This window comes from Oncorhynchus keta, chromosome 17, assembly GCF_023373465.1.
Source record: "Oncorhynchus keta strain PuntledgeMale-10-30-2019 chromosome 17, Oket_V2, whole genome shotgun sequence".
NCBI classification, from domain to species: Eukaryota; Metazoa; Chordata; class Actinopteri; order Salmoniformes; family Salmonidae; genus Oncorhynchus; species Oncorhynchus keta.
The window spans coordinates 47,842,353-47,858,268 of record NC_068437.1 but is presented as its reverse complement, the minus strand read 5'-3'; the positions used below and the strand labels follow the sequence as shown (position 1 = coordinate 47,858,268).

The 15,916-nt window shown below is 44.6% G+C and overlaps 1 protein-coding gene across 2 annotated transcripts in view; it reads right to left on the bottom strand.

Annotated features, from left to right (window-relative positions):
- Positions 1 to 15,916, bottom strand: part of mgat4c (mgat4 family member C) — a 189,564-nt gene that overhangs the window by 96,645 nt on the left and 77,003 nt on the right. Inside the window, exons 2-3 of one of the 2 annotated variants that reach the window (XM_052466289.1) lie at positions 3,834 to 3,957; positions 3,601 to 3,665 (exon numbers count right to left, since the gene is read on the bottom strand). The gene's annotated coding sequence lies outside the window, so the exon portion shown is untranslated. The remainder of the gene's footprint in view (positions 1 to 3,600; positions 3,666 to 3,833; positions 3,958 to 15,916) is intronic. The other variant, XM_052466290.1, reaches the window with a different exon arrangement.

Sequence of the window (15,916 nt, the reverse complement as noted above, 5' to 3'; positions counted from 1 at the left end):
CGTCTCTCGAGTGAGCCATGTTTCCGTGAAGCAAACAACATTACAGTCTCTGATGTCTCTCTGGAATGCTACCCTTGCTCGGATTTCATCAACCTTGTTGTCAAGAGACTGGACATTGGCGAGTAGTATGCAAAGACCTTAGTAGTTTCGAAGACCTTAGAAAGGCAGTGTAGGATGGATCTAGGTCTGTAGCAAGTTGAATGTAGAGTGTCTCCCCCTTCGAAGAGGGGGATGACCGCGGTAGCTTTCCAATCTTTGGGAATCTCAGACAATACAAAAGAGAGGTTGAACAGGATAGTAATAGGGGTTGCAACAAATTCAGCAGATCATTTTGAAAAGAGAAGGTCCAGAATGTCTAGCCCTGCTGATTTGTAGGGGTCCAGGTTTTGCAGTTCTATAAGAACATCAGCTATCTGGATTTGGGTGAAGGAGAAATGGGGGAGGATTGGGCGAGTTGCTGTGGGGAGTGCAGGGCAGTTGACCGGGGTTGGGGTAGCCAGGTGCAAATCATGGCCAGCCGTAGCAAAATGCTTATTGAAATTCTCAATTATAGTGGATTTATTGGTGGTGACAGGGTTTCCTAGCCTCAGTGCAGTGGGCAGCTGGGAGGAGGTGCTCTTATTCTCCATGGACTGTGTCCCAGAACTTTTTTGAGTTTGTTCTACGGGATTCAAATTTCTGCTTGAAAAAGCTAGCCTTAGGGCCTCCTGGGTGGCGCAGTGGTCAAGGGTGCTGTACTGCAGCGGCAGCTGTGCCACCAGAGACTCTAGGTTCGCGCCCAGGCTCTATCGTAACCGACCGGGAGGTCCGTGGGGCGACGCACAATTGGCCTAGCGTCGTCCGGGTTAGGTGCAGTGCGTGCTAACCAAGGTTGACAGGTGCACAGTGTTTCCTCAGACACATTGGTGCGGCTGGCTTCTGGATTGGATGCGCGCTGTGTTAAGAAGCAGTACGGTTTGGTTGGGTTGTGTATCGGAGGACGCATTACTTTCAACCTTTGCCTCTCCCGAGCCCGTATGGGAGTTGTAGCGATGAGACAAGATAGTAGCTATTAAAACAAACAATTGGATACCACGAAATTGGGGAGCAAAAGGGGTAATAAAAAAAATGTTTTTTAAAAGGTAGCCTTAGCTTTCCTAACTGCCTGTGTATATTTGTTGCTAACTTTCCTGAAAAGTTGCATATCATGAGGGCTATTCGATGCTAGTGCAGTACGCCACAGGATGTTTTTGTGCTGGTCAAGGGCAGTCAGGTCTGAAGTGAACCAAGAAGATCTTCAAAGGTAAGGCATAAATTATATCGCTATTTCTGACTTTTGTGTCGCAACTCCCTGGTTGAAAATGATTTGTTAGTGCTGGCACTGTCCTCAGATAATCGCATGGTTTGCTTTCGCCGTAAAGCCTTTTAAAAATCTGACACGGTGTCTGGATTAACAACTAGTTAAGCTTTATTTTGATGTATTACATGAAAGTTTAATATTTATAGTAATTTCATTTGAATTTCGCGCTCTGCAATTTCACCGAATGTTGTCCAGGTGGGATGCTACTGTCCCACCTATCCCAAAGAAGTTAAGCTAACAGTCCGGTGTGCTCTGGACAGCTAGCAGGCCGCGGCTAGCATGCTAGCGGATGGGATTTCAGGGGACGAAGCGACGGCGGAGCAAGTTGCCACGTCGGTGGTCCAGTTGTGATGAGTCGGCGGGGATCCAAGCCAGTTGGCAAAAATAGGTATTGTAGCCCAAGTAGTGGCTGATGGACTTATTTGGCTAGCTGGGAGATGGGCATAGCAAGGCTAACTCCAGGCTAATTGGTTATTGCTTCGGGACAGTGACGTTAGCCAGGAGTGGCCACTCGAATAGCAGCTAGCTGCTGCGATGATACAAAGCACTTCATGGACAAGTGAGTGCTACATAAAGGCAGGTGGGAAAAAAACTATCCTGGTTCAACATACTGTATAACTGTTAAAATGTAGGCAACCAACAACTACTATACATGTCAAGAGTACCCTGTTCCACTGGAGTGCTGTGATGAACAGTGACAGATGAAAATGAGTATGAAAGTGTCAAGTGGAGCTTGTCAAACCCCACTTGTGTATGAATATTTCACTAGCATCACACACACACGTGCCCGCACGCAGACACACACACACCACAAACCAGCCCTCCTCACCTCGATTCCCCCGGCTCAGAGAAGAAAGAGGCCCTCCGACGGATACCTGTCTCCTGCTTCATCTCACAGCCCAAATTTCAGATGGCATGAATGACAGGAGGAGCTCTCCAGTGCTGACAGTGCTGCCTTATGGGGGAACTTGAGCGGTCTCAGAGGAGGAGCTCTCCAGTGCTGACAACGCTGCCTTGCGAAGGAACTGGAGCTTTCAGCCCACATCACACTGCTGCCAGAAACCAGGCTACGCCCATGACCGATACACACAGAAACAAATAATGTACCACACAAATGAGTAATACACACTCACTCAATCACTCACAAACGCACATAGACGCATAGGCAAACAAACATTCAGCAAACAAACACACATAAGCATGCATGCACGCACACACATACTTTAGGTGCACACACACACGGCACACACAAATATCACACGAGTACATTGAGTAGGGAGCACACACACACACACACACACACACACACACACACACACACACACACACACACACACACACACACACACACACACACACACACACACACACACACACACACACACACACACACACACACACACACACACACACACACACCCAGGCAAACACACACCAAGGATGCAGCAATATTCCAAACATATAGAATAGCACACACACACACTTGAGCAGAGCTTTTTTTGTATATTGTGTCTCCTGACAGTTATCAAGATGGTAAAGTACCGCCCCCTTTACATACAGCCACATCTCTCACAGGAAACGTAGATATTCACAGATCTACTAGGTCTTTCCTCTACCACATGACAGATCATAATGTAGTTATAGTAGCCAGGGAAATCCTACAAGATAATACTGTATACGTCCCCATCTCACGTTCAGCCAATTTCGTACATTACACAGCATTCCCTGTTTCACTTTTAGTTGAATTTTGTATGTTAAATTCGGAGATTTCAACGATTGTAATTAAGGCTGGAAGAATTACTGTATAATCGTGTAACTGACCATTATGGATGAAGACCGTAATGAAAATAAAATAAACCGCAAACTGGACGAATAGCTGAGTGAAGAAGGAACGGCCGGGCATTATTGCGGTTGAGTCCATTTCCACGGTTACATGGACTCTTTACAACATGATGAAACTTTGTTTCTCCTTGCTGAAATAAGCAAGGTGTTGTAGCAAATGAGCCTTTGGTTGCCTAGGTAATGCATCCTTTCTGCAGCAGCACATGCAGTCAGGAGCTATACAAATTATTATAACGGTGACCACGGTCATTTGGCTGACCAAAAACCATCATCCAGAATTCCATGACCATCACAGCCCTAATTGTAATGCAGTATTGATCAACATACAGTATATATTTTAAAACCCACTATTAATGAACCGCAGTATGGAGACCAGGGAGTGGGTCACTAAGATAGTAAATCCATCCTGATGTACTTACTTTTACTGCTTATCCTATGGGCCATTATAGGACTCTCCTCTCTCTCACAGGTCAAAGTGTCGATGCTGGAAGAGGGAAAAATAAACATTTGGATGTTAAATCACTGTGGTAAGAAAACCCACACAGACTCAGTAAACACACAGTAAAACACTAGTGTGTGGTGGTGTGAAAGAGAGAGCGGGAGAGAAAGATAGAGAGAAGAAAGAGAGTGAGAGACATTGATTTTCCCCTACCCCGAAGTGCCAGTTCATCATTCCGTGAGACACTCTCTATCGATCCTTCGCCTTTAGTTTGTTTGTAATTTTGGGGGCTTAAAGCTGGTCGCTATGATAGATCCCTCTGTACGCCATTCGTCTCCTACATGAAAAATGGACAGATCAAAGGATGTGTGGAAATGACCTCATTTTCAGAGTTGTTTGATCTTTCCTTCGGTTGGTCTATCAGCCTTGTTTTAAAACTTTTTTATTTTGTTATTAAACCTTTATTTAACCAGGCAAATCAGTTAAAAACACATTTATAAGCTCTGTCCAACCTTTTAAAATGGTGTTTTTGCTGGTATGCAACCATACAGTAATAACACAGGAAAAACGATATGAGTATAACCCCAGAATACCAGGAACATTCCCAGGACATTAGCTAACATTCACATAAAGTTCTAGTTAGGGTTTTATCTAACATTAAGATGATAACATCCTAAAGACATATATATTTTTTTTTTGGGGGAGGGGGGGGTTAAATTAAATATCCTTGGAATGTTATCCTAACATTCACAAAAATGTTGTGCACTACATCTATAACAACCACCACAGAACATTCCCCTGAGGATCTTGATAGGTTTCCAGGTAATGTAATAACAAAATGTGTTCTGGGAATGTTCTTGCAACATAGTGAAGGTTTTATACAATCATTGTACAATCATCAGTACAACTTGACAGTGTTTGTGTTATTAGGACTTTTTGGGCATCCTTAATGAACTAGAAACATATCTTTCCCCCTTTCAATATTCAGGACCACTGAAAAATAGAACATACCTTTAACTATCCATTTCGGTTTAGCCCGTGTTCATAAATTTTACTCTCATCCCTCCCCCATCTTCGAGTCTATCCTGATTTCCATTCAGTGAGAAGTCACAGAAACGTTGGGTTTTCATCCACCCACACACAACCTCCAACTGCCCCACCTTCCTTCCTTCCTTCCTACCTCCCAACCCCCACCCACACACACCGTGGACCTGCCTTCCCTTCCTGGAGCCAGAGAGCATCACATAGTGACCTAGCACCACCTCTCCAGATGCTAAAAGATACCCTGAGGTTATCATGTGATGTATGACAAAGCTTAGATTACAGTACAGAGATCACAAAAGGAAGTAAGCTCCCTGCACAGGAGAACCCAACAAATACAAACATTGGCTGCTGCTAGCTTCAGTATCTCTTATCTCTCTCTTTAAAGGCCTGTATTGAAACGGTTTGTTTCTGATGAATATGAGAGACAACCAGTTTCTGATCATGGAGGTCATCCAATAAATCAATGGAGAGATGTAACTCCCAGGTAGCCATTTCTCCTAGCCCTAACAGCCCTAACAGCCCTAACAGTCCTAACTCAGCCCTAACAGCCCTAACTCAGCCCTAACAGCCCTAACTCAGCCCTAACAGCCCTAACTCAGCCCTAACAGCCCTAACAGTCCTAACTCAGCCCTAACAGCCCTAACTCAGCCCTAACTCAGCCCTAACAGCCCTAACAGCCCTAACAGTCCTAACTCAGCCCTAACAGCCCTAACTCAGCCCTAACTCAGCCCTAACAGCCCTAACTCAGCCCTAACAGCCCTAACTCAGCCCTAACAGCCCTAACAGCCCTAACAGTCCTAACTCAGCCCTAACAGCCCTAACTCAGCCCTAACAGCCCTAACTCAGCCCTAACAGCCCTAACTCAGCCCTAACAGCCCTAACTCAGCCCTAACTCACCCCTAACAGCCCTAACTCAGCCCTAAGAGCCCTAACTCAGCCCTAACAGCCCTAAGTCAGCCCTAACAGTCCTAACTCAGCCCTAACTCAGCCCTAACTCCCCAGGTTTTATAACGTAATTTGTGCCTAATGGCCACACTCATTAGTGGCATCTCCAAAACACACTCTGGTCATTACCGAGCACATTTGCAGTTTAGGCTTCATGCCGGCATAGTCACTTTAAGTCATTCGTCACATTCCCTGGCAGTTGGCACCACAAATGAACAAAAAGCACAAATCGTATCATAATCTGTGACTATCGTTATCTGCATACAATGCCAGCCAGCTTGTTTTGACACGTCTGTTTTTTCAGTGTAGCGAGAAACCTGGTTTGAAACAACATCCATCATGTCGACTCAATGCTGCCGAGGGAGGCCACTTGAAGACCACATAGTAGTAGGCAGGGGGAGGTGCAGTGTGAATGGTGCACTTTACCTTAGTAAACCTCCAGTGTATGGAGAGAGAAGAAGAAAAAGAGTAGGGCAGAGTGCTGAGAGAGAGAGTTATAGTGGGACAATGGGAGAAAGAGAACGAGTGGGAAGTTACCATGTGTTCTCTGGACCAAAAAGGGTCTGGGAGGTGGCTGTGGCATGGGGCGTGGAAGCAGTCGGACCGTGGCTGAATTTTTTATCAAATTTTAGAGGCCCCCATCTTGGCAGTGTAGCTACATTTTTTAAATTTGCCTTGCAGCTGAAATCAAATGTTGCAGTTTTTAAGCACATTTCTTGGAATTCTATGCATTTTGACATGGTTAATGCTGTGTTCTTTTGTTCAAACATAATACATCTATTCTGCTAAATCAATTGGTTCAGAATTTTTTATTTTTTATTCTCCCTGACTGTCTAGCTTTATTATAGTGATTGTTAGTTTTCAAATATTATATTATTGTAAAATATATAGGTCCATTATCTTTCCTACATACCTTATATTTGCTTTAAGGCATTTAAGTTTACACTGAAAACATTTAACATCCCAAAAATACACTGCTCAAAAAAATAAAGGGAACACTAAAATAACACATCCTAGATCTGAATGAATTAAATATTCTTATTAAATACTTTTTTCTTTACATAGTTGAATGTGCTGACAACAAAATCACACAAAAATGATCAATGGAAATCAAATGTATCAATCCATGGAGGTCTGGATTTGGAGTCACTCTCAAAATTAAAGTGGAAAACCACACTACAGGCTGATCCAACTTTGATGTAATGTCCTTAAAACAAAATGAGGCTCAGTAGTGTGTGTGGCCTCCACGTGCCTGTATGACCTCCCTACAACGCCTGGGCATGCTCCTGATGAGGTGGTGGATGGTCTCCTGAGGGATCTCCTCCCAGACCTGGACTAAAGCATCCGCCAACTCCTGGACAGTCTGTAGTGCAACTGTCCAGGTTGGAGCGGGACATGATGTCCCAGATGTGCTCAATTGGATTCAGGTCTGGGGAACGGGCGGGCCAGTCCATAGCATCAATGCCTTCCTCTTGCAGGAACTGCTGACACACTCCAGCCACATGAGGTCTAGCATTGTCTTGCATTAGGAGGAACCCAGGGCCAACTGCACCAGCATATGGTCTCACAAGGGGTCTGAGGATCTCATCCCGGTACCTAATGGCAGCCAGGCTACCTCTGGCGAGCACATGGAGGGCTGTGCGGCCCCCCAAAGAAATGCCACCCCACACCATGACTGACCCACCGCCAAACCGGTCATGCTGGAGGATGTTGCAGGCAGCAGAACGTTCTCCACGGCGTCTCCAAACTGTCACGTCTGTCACATGTGCTCAGTGTGAACCTGCTTTCATCTGTGAAGAGCACAGGGCGCTGTTGTGCATGCAGGACATGGAAGTACTGGGACGTTTTCAGCTTCCAGGAATTGGGTACAGATCCTTGCGACACGGGCTGTGCAGCATGATGAAACAAGAGGTGATGGCAACGGATGAATGGCACGACAATGAGCCTCAGGATCTCGTCATGGTATCTCTGCGCATTCAATTTGCCATCGATAAAATGCAATGTGTTTCTTGTCTGTAGCTTATGCCTACCCATACCATAACCCCAACGCCACCACGGGGCACTCTGTTCACAACATTGGCATCATCAAACCGCTCGCCCACACGAAGCCGTAAACATGGTCTGCGGTTGTGAGGTCAGTTGGACGTACTAACAAATTCTCTAAAATGACATTGGAGGTGGCTTATGGTAGAGAAATGAATATTAAATTCTCTGTCAACAGCTCTAGTGGAAATTCTTGCAGTCAACATGCCAATAGTACGCTCCCTAAAATCTTGAGACATCTGTGTCATTGTGTTGTGTGACAAAATGCACATTTTAGAGTGGCCTTTCATTGTCCCCAGCACAAGGTGCGCCTCTGGAATGGAAAAGAAGAAATATTGACTATAAGGGACAAATTTGAGCAAAACATTTGAGAGAAATACGCTTTTTGTGTGTATGGAAACATTCTACAATCTTTTGTGTCTGCTCATGAAACATGAAACATGGGACCAACACTTTACATGTTGCATTTATATTTTAGTTCAGAATACAATTGAAGTCAGAAGTTTACATATACTTAGGTTGGAATCATTAAAATTAGTTTTTCAACTACTCCACAAATTTCTTGTTAACAAACTATAGTTTTGGCAAGTCGGTTAGGACATCTACTTTGTGCATGACACAAGTCATTTTTCCAACAATTGTTTACAGACATATTATTTAACTTATAATGCACTGTATCATAATTCCACTGGGTCGGAAGTTTACATACACTAAGCTGACATACACTAAACCTTCAAACAGCTTGGAAAATTCCAGAAAATGATGTCATGGCTTTAGGAGCATCTGATAGGCTAATTAACATAATTTGAGTCAATTGGAGGTGTACTTGTGGATGTATTTCAAGGCCTACCTTCAAACTCAGTGCATCTTTGCTTGACATCATAGGAAAATCAAAATAAATCAGCCAAGACCTCAGATTGTCGACCTCCACAAGTTTGGTTTGCTTCAAACCCGCCATAAAAAAGCCTAAGACTACGGTTTGCAACTGCACATGGGGACAAAGATCATACTTTTTGGAGAAATGTCCTCTGGTCTGAAGAAACAAAAATAGAACTGTTTGGCCATAATGACCATCATTATGTTTAGAGGGAAAAGGGGGAGGCTTACAAGCCGAAGAACACCATCCCAACCGTGAAGCATGGGGGTGTGTTAGGAATTGTATAAATAATGACTAAACAATATCTACATTTAAATAGAACTGTAACTAATTGAACTCTACCCTGTTTTACAATATCTGATTAATAATGTTAGTTCCTAAGAAAGAGGTTATGAAGCATGGATATTGGGTAATTGGAAATGATAATCATTGTGTAGGAAGGAATGTGTGTGTGTGTCTTAAGTAAGCAAAGAGGATCATTAACCTATGTTTGAACCGACTCAACTAGAACTCTGTAGCGATCAAATAAGACAGCGAGAGCCCCTCCAGGTTTTCCGTATCTGGAACTGTCTGCTAAAGTGGTAATACATGATGGTGAGACTTCAGGAGTTAATCCAGATATATTGTGGGTCATGTATGTGCGCTAGTGAGTTGGCATGAACTTTTGAACCTGCTTTTTCCTGGTCGAGAGGAGGAGATACCTTTTATAATCTATGACGTCATATTTGATATATAAGCTGTTGTACAGGGTTCTATGAGCAGCACGTTCTCGAGAATAAATGCTATTGGCTAATTTTGAGACAGGTCTCTGTCTATTTTATGCAAATAAGGATTTTACAAATTCTTAGAAACAGACAGAGTGATTTTAATTGAATTGGTCAATGAACACATATAGGAATGATTAAATTCCTTTGACGGGTGGCAGCATCATGTTGTGGGGTGCTTTGCTGAAGGAGGGACTGGTACACTTCACAAAATAGATGGCATGATGAGGAAGGAAAGTTATGTGGATATATTGAAGCAACAGCTCAAGACATCAGTCAGGAAGTTAAAGCTTGGTCGTAAATGGGTCTTCCAAATGGATAATGACCCCAAGCATACTTCCAAAGTTGTGGCACCAAGACTCTTCCTAGAGCTGGCTGTCTAAGCAATCGGGGGAGAAGGGCCTAAAGGACTCTCAGACCATGAGAAACAAGATACTCTGGTCTTATGAAACCAAGACTGAACTCTTTGGCCTGAATGCCAAGCGTCACGTCTGGAGGAAACCTGGCACCTCCCAAGGATTTCAATAGCAGAAACATCCCTGGTTACAACCTCAGAGCTGTGGGAAACACTGTCCACACTCCGCAGAAACCTCTCCCAAGTCCTTGAAGCTCAAAGTGTTCCAAAGAGAAATGTCAGAATCTTAGGTGCAACCGCGCTACTTGATCAGGACATGGGATACCTAATACCAATTCTGTATTTTTCCTAGAAGATTGAGGGAATTGAAGTGTGGGTGTACAACAGCTCCCATCCAAGTAAGAAATAGAGCAGGAGTGTGAAAGAGAGTAAGAGAGAATGAGGAGAGAGAGAACAAGGAGAGAGAGTTAGAAAAATAGAGAACAAGAGAGAGAAGAGAGAGAAGAGAGAGAACGACCAAGAGGAAGAGAGAGAGAGAAAACGACAAATAGAGCAATAGAGAAATAGAGAGAGAGAGAGAGTGGGTGGAGAAACATGTTGGCTATCCTTTGTCAACTGCTCAGTGCCATTTAATGGCCTGTAAACTCCTTTGCTGGAAAAGAAAAGGCAATTAGCATACTGAGTGGATTACAAGATTGCTCTGACTCCTGGATTAATGTGTGCACTTAATCGTCTCATTGCTAAGCGATTCTTGGATATGGCTATCCAAGGGGAACACATTTCTTCATTCTCTAAACCCTGTAAAGCTCAAACATTAAAATGGATTTCTTCTGTCGCACCAAAGATGCACTCCTTCACAAAACTCCCTCACGATATCTTTAGATGTCGAGTTGTTATTGTTTTGTTGGTTGTTGCTATACACCCTCCAACAACAGCAACTTTCCTCAGTTAAGTAAAGTAGTGTTTCTCGATGTCCTTGAATGTAAAAGCCATACATTCTATTTCTCTGATGCACGTACCACACACTTTGCAACAATCTTCATCACAGTCTCTGCCACCCTGCAACTCTGATCAACTAGGAAACTTGGTGCTCTCTCTCTCCCCATCTCCAGGAACTGCAGCTTCACCCCCAATCTTCCCCCTTCCTGGCTTTGATATGATCTTTAATCCACAGCTACTCACCTCACCTCCAAATCCTTCACTGACAGTGTCAACCCAGAAATGAAAAGAGCTGATAACTTTGCAGCGCTATCACTCAGCACCGAGGCAGCGACACACACTCACACACACTCTCCCAGGATGGTAGCTTCACCTTAACGCACACACAGAGCCACACACACACACCTGACACTCACACACACACAGATTACATTACTGCATTCAATATTCCAGGTAAACATTTTCAGATGGTGCAAAAAAATCAGTTTGATAAAACCTTGCCAACCCATGCGAGAAATTCCACCCAGGCCATTAGAATGTAAAATAACCTGATAAGTTCAGTTCCAGAAAGTTAGGTTTACCCTGTTTACCACATAGCCTTGTCATGAGCACTAACAGTGAGCACTGCTTCATTTCTTTGGTTATCTATGGAAATTTCCATCTCCGTTTTGATTCTCTGCTGTTTCCATCCCTGCAGATAAAGAGCTTTGGGGATGCGCTGCACTTCCCTCCTTCAGAAATGAAAGAGCTGATTCACAGCATTCTGTTAAAAGGAGCAGATGGTGGAGACATGCCTTTGGTTCCCCAACCAGTGTTCTTCACCAGCCCCCGTTAGACCACCGGCGCTGCTACTGGGCTGGGCTCGGCTGGGCTAGACAAAGCAACTCGGCCTTTGTTGCAGTTCAGGTTTTACCTGTCATTGCCTCTTTTCTGGCTAACTTCCTTAGAGAGAGGGAAAGGAAGGGACAGGAAGAAAGAGGAAGAGGGAGAAAGAGAGAGAGAAACATGGTGAGAGAGAGGGAGAAAGACAGAGAGAGAAAGAAATAGTGGGAGAAAGAGGTGGAGAGGTAGAGTTGGTGAGAAAGGAGTGACAGCGAGAGAGAGAGAGAGAGAGAGAGAGAGAGAGAGAGAGAGAGAGAGAGAGAGAGAGAGAGAGAGAGAGAGAAGCTCTCTGGGTGCATAAAGAATGCATTTTCTCTTTAGAAATCAATAATGTCTCAGTGCTGTGAGGATCACCAAGGCGACATCGCCTCCAACTTATTCATTCATTTCTCCAAATGATCTACTGCTTCCTCACTCTCTTTTCCTATGTCGCTTTATCTGTCTCTCTCTCTCTGTCTACCTCTCTGGAGGGAGTCTCTGGCTTGTTAAGATCAAATTCAAATTCAGATTGTGTTATTGGCATGAAATACAATTTGTAGATATTGCCATTCCAGTAAATACAGTTTAATGCAATGAGGTTAATGAAATAAAGCTAATTTCAGTAGTAATAATAACAATAGTACATATGTGAAACTAGGCGAATATTACAAGTCACGACTTCACAGGAGTGACATTTTAACCTTTTTTGGGGTGGTTTATCAAAATGCGTTTTTTGGCAGAAATGCCTGTGAACTTTCATGTGCCTTAATAACAAACGTGTATGCCATATGTAAAAACAAATGTAAAATTTCAATTACGAGCCTTGTTGGTTAAGCGTTTCAGGAAACTAGGCGTATGTCGACACGACTCCACAGGAGAGCCATTTGAACGTTTTTTATTTATTTATTTTTTTTAGGTATTTTTTGGCAGAAATGCCTTCTGGAACATGGGAACTTTCATGTGCCTTAATAACAAACTTATGTGCAATAATATTTTTAAATTACGAGCCTTGTTAATTAAGACACAGAAAAAGTCAGCATGGTTCCCACTAGCCATGATTGGCTGAGATAATGAGTGAGCTGAACATGCCAAGAGGAGTTCGGATTGGTCTGCCATATAGAAGGCTTCTGTCTATATGAGCTGGTCAGTCTGTGTTGGTAATCCTGTCGAACGCTGATTTTTTATGTATTGTGTAGTGGAGCTGCATAAGTGTTGCTCTCCACTTTCTGGAGGTTTGAGTTTTGAAATCAGTGGAATCAAAATATGATAGCTAAAGAGATGGAGAAAACACCTGTCTCCAGATTACATCTTCACACTAAGGGCAACCATGGCATGGCAGGAAGACGCGTCCATCATGCATGAGGATGTATACAGGTAAGATAGTCTAGCTAACTACATTTTCAGATATTACACATTTCTAATTTTGACAGGAAGTGGTTTCATTTCAAGCTGAAGTGTAGTTAGCTAGCTAGCATACACGTTGTTAACCAAGCTAGGTTCATTGTTCACCTACATGTCTTAAGCGAAGGTGTACTGTAAGCAAGTTAGCTAACGTTAGCTGACTGGCTCCCTAGCTAACGTCACATGTATCACGTTATTATTCCAGTGCGAACTCGTGTGCGATCCTCGTCCTCTCCTTGAAGTTGTCCAATGCCGCGTCTCCTTCTCCCCATACGGCGTTTGCCCACTCCAGAGTTCTCCCCGAGAGGCATGAGACGAGGGCGGACACTCTCTCCCTTCCAGTTGGAGCTGGGTGAACAGTGGCCAGGTATAGGTCAAGTTGTAAGAGGAACCCCTGGCACTGTGCTGCCGTCCCATCACGTGTATCCCCTGTCGCATTCGGAGACGGCGGCTATGGAGACATATGTCGCCGAATCCCTGCGTCAGGGGTACATTCGGTCCTCCACTTCACCCTCCTCCTCGAGTTTCTTTTTTGTAAATACAATCAAATCAAATCACATTTATTTGTCATGGTTAGCAGATGTTAATACGAGTGTAGCGAAATGCTTGTGCTTCTAGTTCCGACAATGCAGTAATAACCAACGAGTAATCTAACCAAACAATTCCAAAACTACTACCTTATACACACAAGTGTCAAGGGATAAAGAATATGTACATAAAGATATGAATGAGTGATGGTACAGAACGTCATAGGTAAGATGCAGTAGATGGTATCGAGTACAGTATATACATATGAGATGAGTAATGTAGGGTATGTAAACAAAGTGGCATAGTTCAAAGTGCCTAGTGATACATGTATTACATAAAGATGTAGTAGATGATATAGAGTACAGTATATACATATACATATGAGATGAATAATGTAGGGTATGTAAATATTATATTAAGTAATATTGTTTAAAGTGGCTAGTGATATATTTTACATCAATTTCCATCAATTCCCATTATTAAAGTGGCTGGAGTTGAGTCAGTGTGTTGGCAGCAGCCACTCAATGTTAGTGGTGGCTGTGTAACAGTCTGATGGCCTTGAGATAGAAGCTGTTTTTCAGTCTCTCGGTCCCTGCTTTGATGCACCTGTACTGACCTCACCTTCTTGATGATAGCGGGGTGAACAGGCAATGGCTCGAGTGGCTGTTGTCCTTGATGATCTTTATGGCCTTCCTGTGACATCGGGTGGTGTCGGTGTCCTGGAGGGCAGGTAGTTTGCCCCCGGTGACGCGTTGTGCAGACCTCACTACCCTCTGGAGAGTTTTACGTTTGTGGTCGGAGCAGTTGAGGATCAGCGGGGTGGAGATGTTGTTACCTACCCTCACCACCTGGGGGCGGCCCGTCAGGAAGTCCAGTACCCAGTTGCACAGGGCAGGGTCAAGACCCAGGGTCTCGAGCTTGATGACGAGTTTGGAGGGTACTATGGTGTTAAATGCTGAGCTGTAGTTGATGAACAGCATTCTCACATAGGTATTCCTCTTGTCCAGATGGGTTAGGGCAGTGTGCAGTGTGGTTGAGATTGTATCATCTGTGGACCTATTTGGGCGGTAAAGCAAATTGGAGTGGGTCTAGGGTGTCAGGTAGGGTGGAGGTGATATGGTCCTTGACTAGTCTCTCAAAGCACTTCATGATGACGGAAGTGAGTGCTACGGGGCGGTAGTCGTTTAGCTCAGTTACCTTAGCTTTCTTGGGAACAGGAACAATTGTGGCCCTCTTGAAGCATGTGGGAACAGCAGACTGGGATAAAGATTGATTGAATATGTCCGTAAAAACACCAGCCAGCTGGTCTGCGCATGCTCTGAGGGCGCGGCTGGGAATGCCGTCTGGGCCTGCAGCCTTGCGAGGGTTAACACGTTTAAATGTTTTACTCACGTCGGCTGCAGTGAAGGAGAGCCCGCATGTTTTAGTTGCGGGCCGTGTCAGTGGCACTGTATTGTCCTCAAAGCGGGCAAAAAAGTTATTTAGTCTGCCTGGGAGCAAGACATCCTGGTCCGTGACAGGGCTGGTTTTCTTTTTGTAATCCGTGATTGACTGTAGACCCTGCCACATACCTCTTGTATCTGAGCCGTTGAATTGCGACTCTACTTTGTCTCTATACTGACGCTTAGCTTGTAAAGAAGAAGGATGGTGGTCTGCGCCCGTGCATTGACTGTAGAGGTCTCAATCAAATCATGGTGAGGTACAGTTACCCACTACCTCTTATCACCACAGCGATTGAGTCAATGCACGGGGCGCGCTTCTTTACTAAACTGGATCTCAGGAGTGCGTACAACCTGGTGCGTATCCGGGAGGGAGACGAGTGGAAGACGGTGTTTCGTTCCACCTCAGGGCATTATGAGTACCTCGTCATGCTTTACGGGTTGGTGAATGCTCCATCAGATTTTCAGGGACCTGCACGGGCAGGGTGTAGTAGTGTATAACGATGACATTCTGATATACTCCACTACACGCGCCGAGCATGTGTCCTTGGTGCGCAGGGTACTTGGACGACTGTTGGAGTCTGACCTGTACGTCAAGGCTGAGAAATGCCTGTTCTTTCAGCTGTCCGTCTCCTTCCTGGGGTATCGCATTTCCACATCAGGGGTGGAGATGGAAAGTGACTGCATTGCAGCCGTGCGTAATTGGCCGACTCCCACCACGGTAAAGGAGGTGCAGCGATTTTTAGGGTTTGCCAATTACTACCAGAGATTTATCCTGGGTTTTGGCCAGGTGGCTGCTCCCATTACCTCACTACTGAAGGGGGGCCCTGTGCGTCTGCAGTGGTCGGTTGGCGGTGGACAGGGCTTTTGGGATAAGCTGGGATAGAAGGCGTGCTCTCTCAGCGCTTGGGCACGTCACCGAAGCTCCGCCCCTGTGCTTTCTTCTTGAAGAAGCTCAGCCCGGCAGAGCGTAACTATGACGTGGGGGACCGGGAGCTGTTGGCTGTGGTTAAGGCTTTGAAGGCGTGGAGACATTGGCTTGAGGGGGCTAAACACCCTTTCCTCATCCGGACTGACCACCGCAACCTGGAGTACATCCG